This window comes from Manis pentadactyla, chromosome 5, assembly GCF_030020395.1.
Source record: "Manis pentadactyla isolate mManPen7 chromosome 5, mManPen7.hap1, whole genome shotgun sequence".
Classification (NCBI taxonomy): domain Eukaryota; kingdom Metazoa; phylum Chordata; class Mammalia; order Pholidota; family Manidae; genus Manis; species Manis pentadactyla.
Genome location: NC_080023.1, coordinates 165,679,265 through 165,698,522, shown reverse-complemented (window position 1 = coordinate 165,698,522; position 19,258 = coordinate 165,679,265). Strand labels below are relative to the sequence as shown.

The 19,258-nt window shown below is 45.8% G+C and overlaps 1 protein-coding gene across 2 annotated transcripts in view; it reads right to left on the bottom strand.

Moving 5' to 3' along the window:
- EYA2 (EYA transcriptional coactivator and phosphatase 2) overlaps positions 1–16,797 on the bottom strand; it is a 217,088-nt gene extending 200,291 nt beyond the window's left edge. Inside the window, exon 1 of one of the 2 annotated variants that reach the window (XM_057503051.1) lies at positions 16,386–16,797. The gene's annotated coding sequence lies outside the window, so the exon portion shown is untranslated. The remainder of the gene's footprint in view (positions 1–16,385) is intronic. The other variant, XM_036902084.2, reaches the window with a different exon arrangement.
- Positions 16,798–19,258: the final 2,461 nt, after the last annotated feature.

The following is a 19,258-nucleotide window of genomic DNA, read 5'->3' as shown; positions in this document are numbered from 1 at the left end:
TGCTTATTGTCCATTTCCCTTCCACAGGAAGCACAATGCCATGAGGGCCCAGGCTTGGTCAGCTCTGGTCTCAGCTGTCTGCCAAGTGCCTGCAACAGTGGCTGCCCCATAGTGGGAGCTCAAGAAATATGTGCTCAGTGGATGAATGGCACCTACTATTGCTCTTACGAGAAACCTGTGCAGGCACGGTATTCAGATACCTGACAGTATTTGGAGGACTGGAGAAAGGCCAAAAGAGAGCACCAACTTCCCTCCCTGGACATGCACGTCCCCTTGGCTTCCCATCGCAGATCACCTTAGGAGCTGCAGAGACACCGCAGGCAACATATTGAACCAGTCTCGGGGAAATTCACTCTGAGCCGCAGCTCACAGAACGAGAGCAGGAGGAGACATCCAGAGGCCACGTGACCCCTCCCTCTGCTCTCCGACAACTCGACTGTTGTCCACGCTCCATAGTAGAACCTATTGTTTGCAAAAATTGTGCAAGTGGCATCCGTCATGGCCTCTCAGCTGAAAGTTAAGAAATTCTCCAAAGACTCTTTAAGATGGTTCAAGCCTCATCTAATGCTGAATTCTTTCTGTAACATCTGAGACTGGCAGTCATAAATGGCCTTAATGGTTGGTAAGCCTACTTATGATTAAACCAAAATCAGCCAATTCATGACCTCTATTGCCAATACTGGGCCCATCAGGATGAAATTCAGAGCAAGAATGGTTTTTCTCACTTACGCTAACTCTGTTTACCAAATGGTGGTGGATGTCTGGAGCCCAGGATGTCTATTTACTTCTGAAAGGGGGTTTGGTCAATATGTGGACATGTTAAATGCCATCCCATAATGCACAGGACAGACTTCCATAACCAAGAATTGTCCAACCCCAAATGTGAATAGTTGAGTTAATAAAGGTTGAAAAAACTTGACTTAACTGAAGACCTATGTTTTTTTCTCATTTTTCTTCATACTGCTGACCAACTTGGTTTATACTTCATTTTCATACTTTTGACAGAGACCTAGATATAGGAGAGAGCTCCTTTCTCTCTTAAATCTACTGTAGGATGGCCAACAACATGATCCCAACAGTCAATGGCAACTAACCCTAAGCTCCAGTGTTGGGAAGACAATAGAGAGGGGTGAGGACTGTGGGGAACTGAATTCACCCATCTAAAAGAGACAGTCATTTCCCAGCTCCAGTCAATTGAAGTCATGTGGAAATGTGGGCACAGCGTGTTGACAGATAATTTGATCTTCTAAATGAAAGCCAGAAATCTGCATTTTTGTGTGAAATATCCAGATTTTCTTTGTTGGCTCCATTTTCTATTTAAAATGTTCTACAGACCAAACAAAACACATCTTGGCTGCCGGTTTACAACCTCTGTGTTGCATCAGAAGTTACTGCAGTGTCACTGGATGGAATGTAAAAAAGTCCAGTGGAGACAAAAACAGAGGGCAAAGCTCAGAGGAGGAAAGGAAACAGGCTGATCACTGGAGGCCCAGGAGTGTAAGCAAAGCAGAGCCAGGATCTTTCCTTCTACTCCAAGTGACACTGAGTCATTTCCGACTTTCCCTCCAAAGTCCAGTGCATCTCCCATGCTTGGCTGCAGCGTCCTCAATATTGAGAGCTCACTTTGTACAAAAAGAGATGACCCTTCCCTGAGATCCTCCCTTGAAATAGAAGGTAATCCTCTCGTCCTGTGGGAAAGAGCATGCAGGAGGCAGAATAGTAGCCTGTCTCAGAAGTACCAGCCTCGTTGGAGTGTTTAAGGAGAAAAGCAGATGGTACACACATAGAGTGTATCACAGTTCCTGGAAAAACCACATGTTTCACAAGTGGCACCGTAATCCAGTTGAAGAGGAATGGACAAGGCACATTTAGGTGCATTATAATGCAGTTTTGAGTTTATTCCTTTATAATGCAAGGAATCGGCTCACTCCCCACTTCCAGCAAATGTTGCTGACTTCAGTTGGAGAATCAACCTGTCTCCCACTCCATCCCTAGTTCCAGAGGTGGCACTTGACAATTCTCCTGAACAGGGATTAATCATATGGGCACATCACCCACATTTGAGCTCTTGAGTCAGCTGTACCTGAAACCAGCTTAACATTCCCCAGAACTTTTCATTTCCCCAAGTCAATACATTTCCTTTTTACTTAAACCAACTCTGAAGTAAGATTGTTAATTACATCCAGAACAATCTCAATAGTTCTGTGGCCCCTTGGCTGGGTTTTGGGGGTCAAGAATTCAGGGTCGTTAGCCTGGGCATCTCAGGTCTTTAAAGCTCTGAGGGCTTTCCTCACCCTCACACCCCTGCTGGCCCTGCCTAATTACTCAACTTTCCAATCTCCTTATGTGGAATCCTTCAAGCAACCCCCACCACCGCCCTGAAACTATCACCCGGTCCTTACAATGTGAGCAACACAAGAAGTTCTTTGCCATTCTAAACAGTGGCTGACAACCATTTATGAAACCTGCAAACATTTCACCACCCCTAAATCAACCCCAGATGACAAAATCATCATCATCATGAAACTAATGAAAACCCGAAGGAGGGTGGACTTGGACCATCCAGCCGTTCCCTGTGATGAAGGGAGATCGAGAAAAAGTCCTGAGAAAGACATAAAAATGAAGCAAACGGATTGCTCCTTGGAAGAAGTCTCAGCCCCTGTCCCATGAGGTTCAAGTCCTACTTTTTCCTGGAAACAATTTTTAGCATCTCTTGGCATCGTTCTGCTCAGGAATTGGTAAAAAGAAAAGAGAGTGAGAGAAAGGTTTAATGCCTTTTCGCTGAAATTAGATTCCCAGGGTCTGTGGCGACGTGTGGGAGAGGGGTCACAGTGAGCCATACATGCGTTTTAGTGGTTCTTTGTGGTGATTTAAAAATTTCCCATAAAATCCAGATTCCAGTGTCTTCTGAAAGATCAGAGTACTTGGCAATACAGAGCCTGATCCCGCCCAGTAAATGACGCCACCTACTTCATTGCCTTCATTACCTGTCAGGCCACTGTGAATATCTGAGCTTGCAGTTTTTTATTTCAGATTTAGGTCCTGTGTATTTTTTTAAAAGTAATTGAAAAACTATACTGATTTTGACTTCAGACATGGCGGACTGGCACAGAATGGATTCTGAGCAAGGCCCTACCTTATTGGCCCCTCTGCCGGTGACCTCCTCCCCTGCACCCCTACATCACTGGCCCCAGCCACACTGGCCTCCAGGCCACTCCCATCCCAAGGCTCTGCCCTTGCCATTTCCTCTCTCTAGAATGTTCTTCCCCAGACATCAGCAGGGGTCCCTCACTCCTTCAGCGTGTGCTCAGAGGTTGCCTGCTAGGTGAGCACCTTCTTGATTTTCCTCCACAGACTTATCCCCATCTGACATTCTATGTACTTTACATATTTAGGTGTTTATTTCTGGTCTTTCCCCACTTAAGTGCTTTTCCACGAGGGAGTAGGTTTTGGTTGTTTTTGTCCTGTACTGTATTCCCCGTGTCTGGAGTACTGCCTTGCGCACAGCTGGTGCTCAATACATATTTTGGAATGAATGAATAAGTTCAGTTTTCCATATTCAAGAGGAAAAGGAGGCAGGGGGGTGAGGGTGAGGCGGGGGAGGAAGGTGAAAGGAGGCCAATCCAGAAAATCTGCCCACCTAGTCCTGAAGACCAGGCAGAAGCTTTTGGAGAAAAAGACATTTTCCACAGTAGAAGAAAGGGAATGAAAAGAAAAATGAAAATCCTGCGGTCAGAGCCCGTGGCGCACTGGTGTTTGCATGACAAGCCACCAGGGTTTTTATAAGCATTCTTCTCTGCCTCTGTCCCCAGCCCTTCTTGGGACAGGGTGAGGGTCTCCGCTGGGCCATGGGTGGGCCATGTGACTGTGGCAAGCCCCTCCCCCAAGGCTTCAGTTTTCTCATCTGTGCAGATTCTACTCCCAGACGGCTCAGACTCATCCTGGCATCTTCTCACGTGGGGACGAGGAGAGTCAGTATCTCTGGCTGGGTCTGAAGTCATCTGGAAAAATGTGAGCTGCTCTCCAGCTTGAGCGCCACATGCCAGGCACTTTTCCCTTCTCCTCCGCTCCAAACTATACTGCAGTGCATGGTGCCCCCAGGGAGATAAGATCTCCACAGTTTCTTTTTCCTCAACAATCATCTGTTGTGTGTCAAGCACTCTTCTCTGCAGGTTTGTTAACTCTTATGATGTGGATTCACTGCATAAACGAGGAAACTGAGGCTGGAAGAAGTTACACAACCCCGAGGTCATGGGGCTAGTAAGTAGTAGGCTTACATGTATCTGCACCTGGATAGAGCAGCTCTTGACCCCTGCAGTATGCTGTGCCTGAAGCCTGTAATGAATACATTACAGCTAACACTAATGGCCCATTTGTTTGCCTCTCATGCCTACCCCAGTTAAGCGAGGGTCCAAAAAAAGGTCAGTTTAATTCTTTCTATGGTGGTTAAAGAGGCAGGGAGTGCAGGAGTTATGAAGACCTCTAGAACCATACTCCTGTATACAGAGCCTGACTCTGCTTCTTACTTGCTGTGTGACCTTGAGCAAGTCACTTAACCTCTCTGTGCCTTACTTTCCTATCTAAAACAAAGGTAATTATAGCACTTCCTTCGTAGATTTGTGAGAATTGAATGAGTTGATGCCTATACTCATTCAGAACAGGTCCCAGAATCAAGTTAAGAGCTCAGAGGTCATTCTTGTGAATGTTATAGTCATCCAAAGGGTAGCTATTCTTTCAAAAATATGAGATACAGACCAGGTGTGCCCATACACTAACCTGCCCTGAGGTGACTTCACTTACATCCTCGACAGACCTCATCTGCTTCATTCTGTTCCCCTGAGAACAGCGTACAGCATTCCAGTTCCGGTTGGGAGAAGGTTCTGATACTTGGGGCATTCTTCAGAAGCAGCCTGCTGGGACAAGCTTTAGAAGGGACATATTTCACTTAAGTGAGCAGATCTCGGGGAAACGTTCACATCTTCAGATGGATGCTTCTCAGACTTCCCTCATGAACTCTGCCATGCCTTTGGTATTAATTACCCGATGGACTTGATTTTTAAACCGTTTCTGTCTTGAACAATAAAAACGTGAGGAAACCATTTGTTTGAAAAGCTTGTTCATAGCTTTTCCAGTGCATAGTAAAATGATGACAGCACTCTGAAGGAAAAAAGGCCATGGGTGTTTTAATTAATTATTTTAAATTTAATGTTTGATTTTTATTTTAATTTTATTATTATCATCTTAAAAATTGATGTGAAAGGGTACACAACACCCCACTGAAAAATGACTGCCCTGCAGAGACAAAAAGATTCTTCCAGAATGTATGAGGTCCCAAGACTGCCGCTACCTGAGGCATAGTCAGGAATATGCCCAGTGCAAGGAGCCTCCCCTTTCATCTCTTTCCTCCAGTACTTCCAGCGGCGGGTACAATTCCATAAAATCCTAAGAGCACCAGTCTGCGAATTGGCAGAACGTGTCCCATCCATCATTGTACTGAAGCTGAAAACAACATCTGATACAGACAGCATCTGCCCCACGAACTGACGAGGAGTCGGGCCCCGAAGGCTCAAGTCCTCTGCTCAACATCACAAGGCAGGTGGTGACGGAGTGGGGAGCCCAGCCCCCACCCTCCCCAACAGCTGCCCCGTTTTGGCAACTCTGTGTCATGGCTCCACATCATAGCCAAGGGCCTGGCTTGGTCTGAGGAGGAGGTCATGTCCCCTGGTTGGCAAGAAACCTCAGAGGTTCTTGAAGAATATCACCTAGCAAAGGATGTCACAGCCCACTGCCCACTGCTACTTTTTCCTCTTGCTGTTCAAGAAAAGTCCATTCATTCTCAATGGAAAGGGGCATAAAGGCCTCCAAATCTCAGGCTCCCTCAGGATGAAGGACGCTACTAAAGTGTAGGACAGACCAGAGCTAAGTGGTTGTTCAGGGAGAATTCTCTGCCAGTAAGGCTTTGTGTGTTGGCGCTGGCAGGCCTGTAGGCCCTGTGGTGGAAAGGGTCAGAGAGACCTGGAATGCAATGTCAATGGGCAGCCACTTGGCCTGTCCAGGCCTCAGTTTTCCCATTTGTTAAATGGGCCTATGCATGTCATGGGATTTTTTTTTTTTGAGAGAATAAATGAGCTTTGTGAAAGTGTCTGGCACATTATAACTGTTGTGAGAGATTTTTAAATCCATTTATTGCCTCCCTACTCCCCTCCCTGAGCATTGAGATTATTTTGATTCAAAACTCTCACATAAAGGCATACCTGTATACTTTAATTCTTGAAAATCCCAGAAGTCAGTGGAAGTGTCATTCATTAGTTGAAATATCAACACGGGTACGCTCTTACTCCTGCCTTAGCCCTATGCATTAGGTATTTCATCTGCTTTGTGAATAGGCAAATGAGGCACCACTAGCAGTGACAGGGCCGGGACCTGAACCCCGGCAGCTGGACTCCTGGCTCTCAATGATACACCACCTTCTGTAAAATCTGGTGAAGACCAGAATTTAGACTAGCTTAGCTCGTAGAGCATATCAGATCTGGAACATTCTGAGGGGGTACCATTCAGAGCTGGGGTTAGGAGGGGGCCATGCGTCTTTGGCAGGATAAGGTAGCAGGAGAAAAATGAGAAATCTTTTGTTTTTCTTTTTCGATTCATTAAGGTTTGTTGGGGTGAGCAAGAACCTCACTTTTTTCCTTCCCATGACTTCCCTTTTATTTTAATGGAGGAACGTGCATTTCAAAGACGGCTCAATAGCAGCGTTGAAGTCTCAAGTTCAATCACAATGTCCCCATTGTGGCTGGGGGAACTCTTTGGCCTTTAAGCTTGGGTTATAAAAATTTGGTCTGAGCCCAAAGTCTGGCTTTAATAGAATATTTTAATTTTGTTTAATGAATATTATTTTAAATCCATGTGGCAGTTTTAAAACATGTTCTTTTATTTTCAAATTAAAATTTACTAATGTTCAGTGCTTTCCTGGGGGTGGGGGTATAGCCGGGAGTGGGGTGATAATAATACAAGCTACTATTTATTGAGTGCTTACTACGTGCCAAACACCCTGCTATGCACTTTATGGGTGCCACCTCTTTTCACCCTGACATGCACCCAATGGACAGCGACCACTGCTGCCTCTGTCTGGCAACTGAGAGGGTCAGCCCTTGGCCCAAGTTGGCAATTCCTGAGTGGAGGACTTCAGGCTCGGGCCAGATCTGTTGGAGCTCAGGATCTGCACTGTTAATCACTGCTGTGCATTCTCTTGATAGTGAGAAAGGACTCAGTTGAGCTTAAAGGCAATCATTTACTATAAGGCATGATTCCCTATAACCTCCAAGGCAGTAAACGCGGGCTGCAGCGTAATCGTCAGCTTATTGACCATTCAGTGAGGCAGGTACTACAGCAGGGTAGTTTTCCATGTATTGTCTCATTTAAATTCTCACAATAGTCCTTGCATCAGTTATTATTGCTATTATACCGTCACCCCCATTTTGTAGAGGGGAAACTGAGACCCAGATGGCCTAGGGTCATGCAGCTTGTAACTGACAATAGTAATACAATAGTGGACTCTGAGATAATTAACACCATTTGCCATGCACTATTGCTAATACTGCATTTATCAACTTGAGCTCCACAGTCACTCTTGGAGGCAGGCACGCTGTTATTCACCCTGTTTTACAGATGAGGAAACTGAGGCACAGAGGTAACATGCTAAGAGTTGAACAGTTGGTTAATGGTGAGCAGGGATTTGAACCCAAGTGGCCTGGCTCCTGGGTTCATGCTCCAAATGTCTAGGCTGTAAGTCAGAGTTAAATTTGGGAAGTTTGATTTCCCCCACTACCTCTTAAGGGAAACAGAAACTCAGTATCTGTCCTGAGGCAGTGAGTGGGTCATGAGCATTGAGTGACACGGTTCTAGGCACAGAAACCAGTGCACTGCTCTTACTGAATTAGAGATGGCTTCTTTTGAGTAAGGGTCTGCAAACTTGGGTCTTTTTTCTCTATCTTGATGTTGGAATATTGGATACCCCAAAAGTCGTATCACTGCCTTCTGAATGCTCAAGAGTACAGAGAGTACAGAAGAGGCAGTGTGAGATTGGTGAAAACCCTAGGACTCTGCTATTGTTGGTGCCAGATAGGGTCCTTCTTGCCTCCGGTTCCCTAGTAATGAGCTCAGCACCTAGAACACAGCTCAATAAATACTACTGAATAAATGAGTGAAAGAATGAATGAGTTTGTAATTTCCCCCCATTGCCATGCAAGGTATCAGGCATATGGGAGGCACTCAATAAAAAGCAAATCTGTGAAATGATACCTGAAGTGTCTCAAGTGCATGTTTTCCCTTATCAACAAAATTTGTCTTGTTATATTGCAATATCTCAGGGGTCAGCAAATGTATTCTGTAAAGGGCCATGTGGTCTCTGTAGTAACTACTCAACTCTGCTTTTTTAGCACAGAAGCAGCCATAGGCTATAACTTAGACAAGCTAACTGCAGTGATGCAGCCACCATTTCAATAGATTCCAACTCTAAACTTTCATTAATATCCACAAGGACAGGCTCAAGATTCTGTGAGAATAGGCAGAGCCCAACTTGCTTTTGAGCCCAACTTTTGTACCTGACCATCGGTTAATATCCTGCAGGAAAAGCAAGGAGAGACTGACTTTAAAATCTAGCTCTCCAGGGCAGCCATGCAGAGGAAGGTAGCTCTTATTATACTAGGGGTGCACACTGGATTTCCTAGTGTTTAGGAATCCCAACTGGGTCCCGTCCTACTCTGACATGAGCCATGTAACCTAGGACAAGTTACTTGACTTGTTCTCACAAGAGATTCAGTCTTTCACATCTGTAAAATAGTGGTGATAATAATAATAGCACATTCCATCTATGGCTATTTGGAGACAGAAATATCAGTGTTTGTTTAGCATAGTGCTGGCACATAATAAATATTCAATATGTTTGGGCCACCTGTTACCTCAAACAAGTCTTGTGTTTTCTTAAAAACAAACAAACAAATAAAAACGAATTCACTAAAAATAAGCACAAAGAAACAAGAGCAAAGCTGCAGATAATGACAGTATTTCCAAGCAGGTTCCTACAGACGCTCCTGCAAGGCATTCCAGAGGTCGCAAGGTGCCAGAAAATTCTCCCCTCTAGACCAGACCACCACCAAGCCCCCCAGTCTCTCTGCCCAGCACCACCCTGCCCCCAGCCTGCTTCTATGGCCTTTTATCACTTTGTCTTTCTTGCGGGGGCCAGACAACGCTGAGGACATTTAGAGCATCTCAGACATGTGCTGAGTTTAAGATATTCTTTTTCTTCTCCCGCCCCCTGCCCTCCATACCCCAACATTAAAGTCTCTGGGGAGCATGGTCGCTTTAGCAAGACGACAGCACCAGAGAGCCCAGCCCAGCCCAGATTGCAGGGAAATAATCTTCTCAGCTCCATTCTTTTTCACGGCTGGATGGGGCCAAAACTCTGTTTATAACACAAGCGGCAAGTCACAACTCGTTACACACGCCACATGACACCGTCCAAGCCGCGAGTCACCACTTCCCTCTACTGCACTAGTCACACAAAAGGCCAGAGGTGCAGGAATCCGCCCCTGTGCTCCTTCCCTTCCACCCCCTTTCCAACCAAGAAGGGCATTCAGACCACTGCTGGACAGACAAATGTTTCTAGAACACCCTGAAACAAAGACCCTGTATGTGCAAATAACACACACCCACAAAAGAAAACCACCTCTTTGCCTTGATACCCTTTCTAAGAGGTGGTTTTCTCCCTGCATGAGATTGCCATCAGCACAGGGGTTGGCACCAGACCTGGGGACACAGGGGACACTCTCTCCATCTTTCAGTACTTCACGGAGTTGCCAAACAATAAGGACCTAAAGGCTTGTACTTAACGGCACACTCCAAATGTTAAAAGACACATAGATGTTGTAGGAGTGAAAAATTGTTTGGGAAACTGCAAATACCTTAACCACAAACTTACTACAGGAAGGGGAAGGGAAATGAAGAAATTGATCAGAAGGAACAAAAGACATTTTCAACCTCTGGCTTCCCCATATCCAACAACAGGTATGAAACATCTGCTTTGGAGTAAAAGGTGCCCCCCAAATCCGTTTGGTCTGCAAAGGAGTGAGAAGGAGGGATCTGAAGAAGATGGGAATGCCATACCTCCCACCTTACTTTACCCCAATCTTCAATCATCCTCAGAACCCAAATCAAATCGAGATATTTCGATTGTGTGCTCAGAAACCCCCTTCCCGTGTCAACGAAACACATCTAACAGGCAGAAATTAAGAGTTGGCCTTGGTAAGGAGAACTGGTGGTTTTCGCCCTGTTTTGGTGACCTTCAGAGGGCTTACTTATGCACTTCAAGCTCATGATCTAATATGTGTTGGTTTGGCTTCTCTTCTCATAATAGCAGCCTGTAAAAAGCTTTTGAGAATTCCCGGTGTTTTCTTATTTTGGGTCAAGAAAATAAAATCAATATCTAAGTAACCTAAAAAAAAAAAATGGCCTGCACAATCTAAAAATTTGGGATGTTTCCACTAGGACTAAGGCTATCTCTTAGAGCCTCAAAGATCATCACAGTTAAGACAAACATTTGCCATTCTTGAGGTGAGATACTTGGTAACAGCACATGTGAGAATAAGCTAAGAGGGACTTTTTGACATAAGTCAAACAATGACATTTAAAACTCACGTTAAAGCAATTACTGTAAGGAATTTTTCTGTGTTTTTCCCATTTCTTAAAACAGAAGTGTATATGTTTTCAACATAGTTTCTTGCTGTAATTTTCTTTCTTGGCAAACCCATATCTTACCATGAAACCCAAAGTATGCACACTACAGAAACAATAATGGTTGAAACAGACTCGGCTGTCTTTGGCATGATTTTTCTTTACAAAATTAAAATGTCTTTTGGCTAATACACTGTACATTTCAGTTATGAAAGACCATTCTTGGGGGATGAATTGAAAAGAAAGGGAACTGACAGATGCCGCTGATGCGAGACAAAAGGAAGTTGCTATATTCATACAGTAGTCAGACCCTCTAGTCCCTCGTTCTTCAGGGAAAAAAATGTGTTGATTTTTATCATTTTTCCCGTAGTTACATTCACAGAGAGTGGACAGTTCTCCTCGGAATAATGTGAGTAGATATGTACAGATATGTTACATCTGGGAGCGCACAGATTGTAAAATCTAACTTTACTAGATAACTCCAAAGGAAACCAGAGGAGGAAAAATCTAATGTCTTTGACATCACACACACTTTCATGTTATCGACACAACGCTAGTCATGCTACATGACAAAATCATTTCTAATCTCTTAAATACTGTGTTCATTGTGAAATATGTCTAAATTAGCATTCTCAGGCAAAGACAGCCATGTGCACATTCTCAAAACTGGTAAGTAAACTCGTCTGCCTGGCTATCTGTTCATCTAAGTTCCTGTTTTAAGTTTCTGCGTGTATCTGAAAGCAGAGGCAGACTTTTCAAAAATGCACAAGCAGGCACATCTGTGCCCTAACTCAAGTCATCAGAAGGGCGATGACAGCAATGATGAAGCCCCTGCTTTCTACAGACCCAGGACTGTGTGCAAAGACCCTCCCATCCATCCTGCCAGGCTTCATCCCAAAGTGGGAGCCCTCACAGCCCCCACTGACCCTCACCTTCCTGTCCCAGATTCAGGCAACCGATGGCCTCCCTTCACCTTCAAAGTGGCCAAGATAAATCGTTCCAGCTACCTGACTCTTGGGACCACCTGTTCCAAATTATTCTTCACTCTCCCAATGTTTATAACCTAACCCCCAAACAACAGCCCACCCTTAGTGATCCAGCACCTTCCAGTAAACTTGATTTGGACCGCCTACCGTAACATTTTAGGGCCCTGCCCCTGCCAGTAAATTTACTGACTCTTTTTAGGAACTGAACTGCGTAGCATTACAGTATCGAAGGAAAAAATCAAATTAGTTCTTGTAAATAAACATTTTCCTTTCCAGAACAGTACACAACCTGCTAAATATCATGACTCACAAAGGCTCCTATTTGTATTTTCTAAATATCTAACATGATTTTTCTTCCATTTGAAACAACAACAAAAAACATCAGGGCAGTCAGAAAATAATTGTGTCCTGCACATTTAAGCCATCCAAATTCAACATCTCTCCAAGGGAAACAGAGCAGCAATGTTCTCTGAGCCAACGTTTCTTAGCACGTGGGTAAGGCACATTCTGCACAGGCCTGAAGGCCTAGATTCTAGTGTCACTCTCCCTGTGGCTTCTCGTGGGTCATTTGACTTGAGACCCAATCTCCTTGATAATAAAGTTGAGATAATAAAAATAATAATACCACCTAAACTCAAAGAGCTGTTGTAAAAACCCATCATAAAAATACATGCCAAGAGTTGACTTCAGGCCTGGCATACAAGTGCTAATAAAGGGCAGCTATTTTCATCATTATTATAAAATACGAGGATGCAATTTGCAAGTGGAGAGAAATGGCAGAAGCATCAATATGACAAAAGTGAGCAAAAAGAAAGAAAAGCAACAAAAATAAATTTTAAAAAGCCTGTGGCTTTCTCTGTCCTCTTTCCCCTAAAAACCTGGCAGGCACTTTTCTACCTTGAAATTGATTTTACATCAGACGCAGTGAAGAAGAAATTTCGGCTCCTCTGATTCATTTACAGAGGACAAGTGGGTCTGAGTCACTCACTTCAAGTATCTGCCACCTGATTGAGGGGGTTAGTCCTCGGATTAGAAGAGGTGTTAGTCAAATACCATTAGGCCAGTTAAGATCTTCAAATAGTGAAAATGAAGCATTGTCTCAAGGAAATTCTCTGCTAATCGTTTCCCTTACCAGAACCTTCTTTTTGTTTTGCATGTTTGGGACTGTTTGAACTGCCACAAGTGTGGGGGGGGGTCGGGGAGTGGGCCATTCAGAAAGCTGTTATGATATTGGGGGATGGGGCTCAGGGAGGAAGGTGGGGAGGGAGCGAAGCATGGTAGGGAGTGTGTGTGAGTGTGTGTGTGTTTTCTGTCAACAGGCTGTGTTTTCTCAACTCCGAGGTTAATTCTCTGTAGAGATTCCTTTTGAGCCGGGTCCACCAAATCCTCTTCTTCAAAGCAGCTAGCTAGGGAAAAGTTTTCTTCTACCAACAAACTCCAGTCCTGGCAAGAGTCAGTTAGTTCTGCCTTTGGAGGTCACTGAATAAACAGCCACTTCACCCCCACAAACCCCACAGATAAGGAGAACTACCTAATTAGGCAGAATTCCTCCCTCATAAAAAATATTTAAGGGAGGAGGGTCTCCCCTTCCCCAGGGAATTCATGCCAGGCCAGAAAGCTGTGCATTTTATCTGTGCCCAAGTGAGAAACAGGTATGTTTTTACCCTGCCACAGGGAGGAAGCCTTCTTGCCCAGCCTGCACGCACACACCGTATACCCTGTACACCTCAGACCTGTGGCCACTCTCTGTTATGCTTTTACTGCTTCTCCAAACACTTTTATGTTCAGGGGGCCTGCCCAGCAAAGACAAGACCCTACCCTAATGGCAACTTCCACCCATTCCCTTACAGAAGAAGAGGTGCCATTCAGGGTGTGTGTGGATATTTAGGGACAGGCAAATGTCTAAACAAGATTTCTCTAGTCCCCCTTCTTTTCCTCAGGACAGCCACAGGCTCTCTCTGTGCAGAGAGAGGCATCTGTCATGAGCTGCTGGGAACCCTACTTATGCACCATAACGGCCTGCGATTTTATTATACAAGGAGTTTATTGCTGGCCTAATTAGTTTCAAACTGGGCATTCCAGCTGAGGACACCTAAAAAACATCTGGTGGAAAGAGCGAGAATGAGTCCTCGTTCTGAGCTGGTTACGGTTGAATTTCTGCATAACTCTGGTCTCTCGTGCCCGACGCCAGTTATCTTTGGAAAAGTAACTGAAAAAAATAAGGAAATGGCTTCTTCTTTGTGGAAAAGGAGTCATCTTGTCATGGGGACACCAAAAACGTCTTAAAGAGAACATGCTTGGACTGCGTGTACTTTTCACAAACTGCTGGGGTCTCCATAGCTTGCTCAACCGAATTCAAAATGTACCTTAGCTACATCGCAGAGCATTTTTGCTGAGGACTTTTTCATTCTCCCAACAGCAGCTAGCATTTTATCAATTTATCCGTCTGGAACAAGGCTTGCAAACTCTTACATGCAATTTAAAGCAGAAGTTAATACCGCATATTTGAAACAGCATGTCTCTGGTGTTTTTGCCAAATGGTAATCCCATAACAAGTCAACAAATCATATCTCTTTATGATATGTCTAATACAACACAAAAGGCATGGAAAGAAGATTCTAAAACTTAAGTGACTAAAATATCCAGTTTAAAAAAAATCCCAAAGTAGTGAAATAACATGTTTTATTTTATTTCATTTTATTTTACTTTATTTCTTTTTGTTATATAATATTAGGAAAGTGATTTTTTTTTTATAGAGTATTCTCATATACACTAGATCAGCTATTTCAAGACAGAGGGAAAACATTGCTAATTCCTTTAAGAAAAAAGTTAATAACGTTGTGAAGCTAAAGACACAGGAGAAGAATGGAGTCACTACTAGCTATGTAAGGGCCATAGGAACTGCTTCTCAAAAGTTCAGGTCCTTTCAGACCTCGCTGCAGAGTTCTAAATCACAAAATTTAGAGTTTCCTCTGAAGCCAAGGAGATTCTGAATACAAACGCCATTTGAGGCTTAGTCAAAAGTAAAATTCAGACCATCATCATTTGTTAAATACATTTTTTATTAACTTCCCTTGGTCTGAGGATGTTTAAATGCAAGGAAGTATAAAATTTAAGGGGTTTAAAATGGTGGGGAGAGAAAAGTGAACATTTCTTGGGTAAGGTTGCCCGACAGGGTTTCTCACAAAGTTACTTTTAAAAGGAGGTTTCTTTCATTCCATGTCTCTGTCTGTCTCTGTCTGTGTGTGTCTCCCTCTGTCTCTGTCTCAACGGGCCACAGGCTGGTAATGCCGCTGCTAGGTCAGTACTCATTCTCTGGTAGTAGTAGTAGTAGAAATTTCACTCAAGCAAGAAAGGGCTCACGAAATTAATAGATTCGGTTGGAAATACAATTGTCCGCTGGTTATAATTTCCTTTGGAAGGGAGCTCCCTAACTCAAACATAATTCGCCACTCAAATTCTTACTTGATGTTTGTAAATCATTCCACCGCCCCTCTGCTCTTGCTAACAACACCCGACTACGATGTTCACTCATTTCACTGCACCTCATAATTAAAAGGGTACCTCCACCAGGGGTGATTTATAACTCAACGTTATAAAAAGCAATAATTAAGATTACATAGCATTTCGGGAGAATGGGGAAGAAAAGAAAATGGTAACTATAAAAACGCAGCATCAATCTTGCTTTTTACAAATAAGAAAGGATGCAGCAGCAGGCACACTAACTCCCAGCCCAGGCTGCGTTTCGGGGTAGTGGGAGCCTCACCCTGCCAAAGCGCTTCACTTTCAACAGCTGAGAAATGCGCATTGAGGATTTTGCGATGCGAGTATTTTTACCAGCCGGGCTTTCCTAGTATTCCTCGAGCTTAAGAACTATTTATTTGAGGGCAGGAAATATACTGAAGGTCCAGAGCCAGCACGGCCATTCAGCTTCTAGCCTGCATGGCTCAGAAACAACTCCATTCTCCAGTCTCCCATTACACCAAAACCCTCGCCTCCTAAACCTCGTTGTATGCAGTTTTTGAAGTTTCAACAACTTCAGCAAGCGCCAGGCCGCCGGCCCCCGTCCGGAGCCCCGGGAGCGGCACCAGCGCAGGCCGAGCGCCGACGGGCTTTGAGAAGATAATGCAGCAAGCCAGGGCTTGGCGGGCCGCTCCTGCCCATCCCCGGCATCCAGCGGTTTGCTCCTCGGCGACCCCGTGAGCAGCGCCTGGGGGTGCGAGGCTGGCTCGGGGCTCCCGGCGCCTCTTCGGGCCGATTCCGAGAGCGCCCCTCGGCGTGACCCACCCGGGCCATAAAACCAACCGATCGCAGCCAGCCCAGCCGCGTCCACATCGCCTGCGCGCCATGCACTTGTCCCGCGCGCGGGAGTGCAAAGTTCTGGGTCGCTGCTGCCCGCCACGCGCACGGGGAAACTGAGGCCCAGAGCCGGGACGGACTTTCCCGAGACAGGATGTGCCCGCTGTCCCCGCTGTCCTTCTGCCTGAGATGCCCCGGGAGTCCCGGGCGCCCGAATCGGCTCCTGCGCCCCCGAGCGCCCCGACAGCCGCCGAGGCCCCGGCTCGCCGAGCGCCCGGTGACGGGTGTGTGTTGGGGGTGGGGGTGGGGGATCGACGTGAGGGTGGCAGCCCTGGCCCGGCGGGACCCAGCGGGTGCCCGGGCGGTACTCACCGCGCGCAGTGGAGAGGGCGCCCCGGCGCGGGCGGGCGCGGGTCCGGTGCTGCCGGGCGGACTGCGGCGGGCACGTTGCCGCCCCTGCCGCCGCCGCTGCCTCCGCCTCCTAGGCTGCCGCGGCTGCTGCCTGCGCGGGGAGGACCGGCCCCTTCCCCTCCCGGGCCGGGCCCTCCCTCCGCCGCCGCCCGGTCCCCGCGCCGCTGCGTGGGCGCGTGGGGGCGCCGGGGCGCGGGCTGGGCTCGGCGGGCGCACACCCCCGGCGGCTGCACGCGGCGCGGGGCTCCGGCCCTGCAGCTGCCGCCGCGCTGCTCTCTGCGCCGGCAGCCGCGCCCCCGCGCTCGCCCTTGCCGGTCCTGGAGGAGGCGAGGGCCCAGCCTCCTCCCCACTCCTCCTCCCTCTGCGGTCCAGGAGCGGCCCCTGAGCGAGGAAAGTCGGCTTGGAAGGAGCCTCCACAATCACACTGACAGTCATTCATTCACCCAACAAAGGTGGAGCATCCCCCACGCCAGGTACAGCTCCCGAGGGGTTCGGCTGGAGCAAGACAGATGAGTGTTCCGCCCGCCCAGAGCTGACATTCAAGGGGAGACAGACCACAAACGGTCAAGGAAAGAGGCAAAACGATTTCAGAAAGTTGCAATTACTACGGAGAGGAAAAATTTTGTGCTGGCGGTGTGAGGACTGTAATCTTAGAATAATCAGGGAGGACCTGTCTGAGGAGGTGACAACTGAACTATAAGAAAGTGCCGTTGCTGGTGATATCTGGGGAAGAAGGGTTCAGGGATCTGTCCCCGGAAACAGGTCCCTGGAACTCAACCGGGTCACCCAAAGTCAGTGGTACAACCACCTCCACACATTCCCTCAAACTGAGGCACCCCACTTGCTTCCTTGCTTCATCCTCTCAACGGCTGCCTCTTTCAATCCGCCCCACAAGGAACTGTCTGGAACAGGGTCTGGGCTGCCCCTTACCCACTGTCCAATGTTTATGACCTCTGATGTGGGACACCTAGGATACGGCAATCCAACCACTGCCATTTGCTAAACTCATTCAAACATAGGGTAGCCAGTTAAGTTTGGATTTCAGAGAAACAGGAAACAAGGTTTTAGTATTGTATGTCTTTTGTGATAGGTGATACATACTTATACTAAAAAATTATTGTTTCTCTGAAATTTCAATATAGCTTCCTAAAATCTGAATTTGTTGTGATTTCTCAATTCAAAGAAATACTTTTGGACTCATGATTTTGTATTATTTTTCTTAAATAGGTTCCCCAAATTGTATATGCAGCAGGCCCCTCTGTGCCTGGATACACCTTTGGTCTCAGTCCATCCCTTTCTACTCCCCAAACTCAGACAGAAGCAAATGTGTTCTGTAAGCATGATGTCCTCCTCCCATGAGCCAGGTAAGCATCAGACCTGTTGCTCCCGGATGGAGATGATTCTTCTGCTTTCTAGAAGCAGAACATACAGAGGTACTTGGCCTTAATTGCCTCATCTCTAAAATGGAGATAACAGTACCCATCTTGTAGTATCATGACAACTCACTGAGCTCATGCTCATAAGACACTGTGACTCTAGCTGGCACTAGCAATCGCTCAACAAATATTATTACTGTACACACAACTTCACTTCCCATAGCATCTCTGCAAAAAGCTCAACGTCATTATAAATTGAGCGTCTTAATGCTCTCCAGAGGTATTTCATTTATCTTGGCCCATAAGCCTTAATATAATGTTGTTTAAACAGTGGTAGTAAGCAGATTTCTTTTTTCTCTAAAGGAATAGAATGAAATAGGCTGGAACAGAAAATACTAAGTGAGTTGCCTACAAGAGTAAGTGTGTTGAGTATGTGAGAGAGAGAGAGAGTGTGTGTGTGTGTACTAGGTCAGGATGTGAAATGTCTTTCTTCTTGCAGATCATGGGGAAAATGTTGAGGTACACATTAACTAAAGGCACTCTATGGAATACAAAGGCTTCATCTGTTTCCTTCTAACCCTTTTTCTCCTTCACCAGAACCTAGCCCATTATCTCATAAATCACAGCCACACCCCACAGCCCCCTGAGAGATAAACAGGAGGCAGGGCGTATTAATTTTATTTTTTTTTCCTTCTCTTAGGGCAGTGTTTCTCAACCCCCAGTGCACATTAGAATCTCCAGGGGAGCTTTTAAAACCCCCCACGCTAAGGCTCCAACCTATACCAATTAAACCACACTCTCCAGGGGAACGACTGAGGCATCAGTATTTTTTAAGGCTCCCCGGGTGATTCCAATGTTCAGCAGAGGGTGAGAACACCTGTCTTTGGGGGAATAAGGACTTAGCCACAGATTCACAGCAGATGAGGTGGAAGCTGAGATAGGATTTAAGGCTCCCAATTCTTATTCCAGACCACTTAAAATCCAGCCACCTCCCTGTGAAGGAGCACCCCCTTTCTGTCCCTTTCTTTCCCTTGATTTCTTCTTGTTAAATATCTCTTAATATTTGTTGAGTATTTGTCCAATAAGCATTGGTTATTATTTGACCATCAAAATCACCCCAAAGTCGAAAATGCTAAACCATGAGGTGGATTCTTTGGGAGTGTAGAATACAAGCATGCCTACCCTGGAGTAAAACACTTCCTTTCCCCCAGAGTCTTCCAAGTAAATGTTCTCTGAAGCCAGAAGATCAGCTTAACTTTGAAAATGACAAGCTTCACAATGTATCTGACATTGTACACATATCTTACAAATACACAAGTATATTCTCCATGCCAAATCGTGCTTTATTTCTATACACATTCCTTTCCCACCTGCAAAGATCTCCTCTACAGAAAAAGTACTCCGCTTTTTTAATGCATTCATTTTAATCTTGGCTCCTTCCAAAAAGGATTTGAGGCA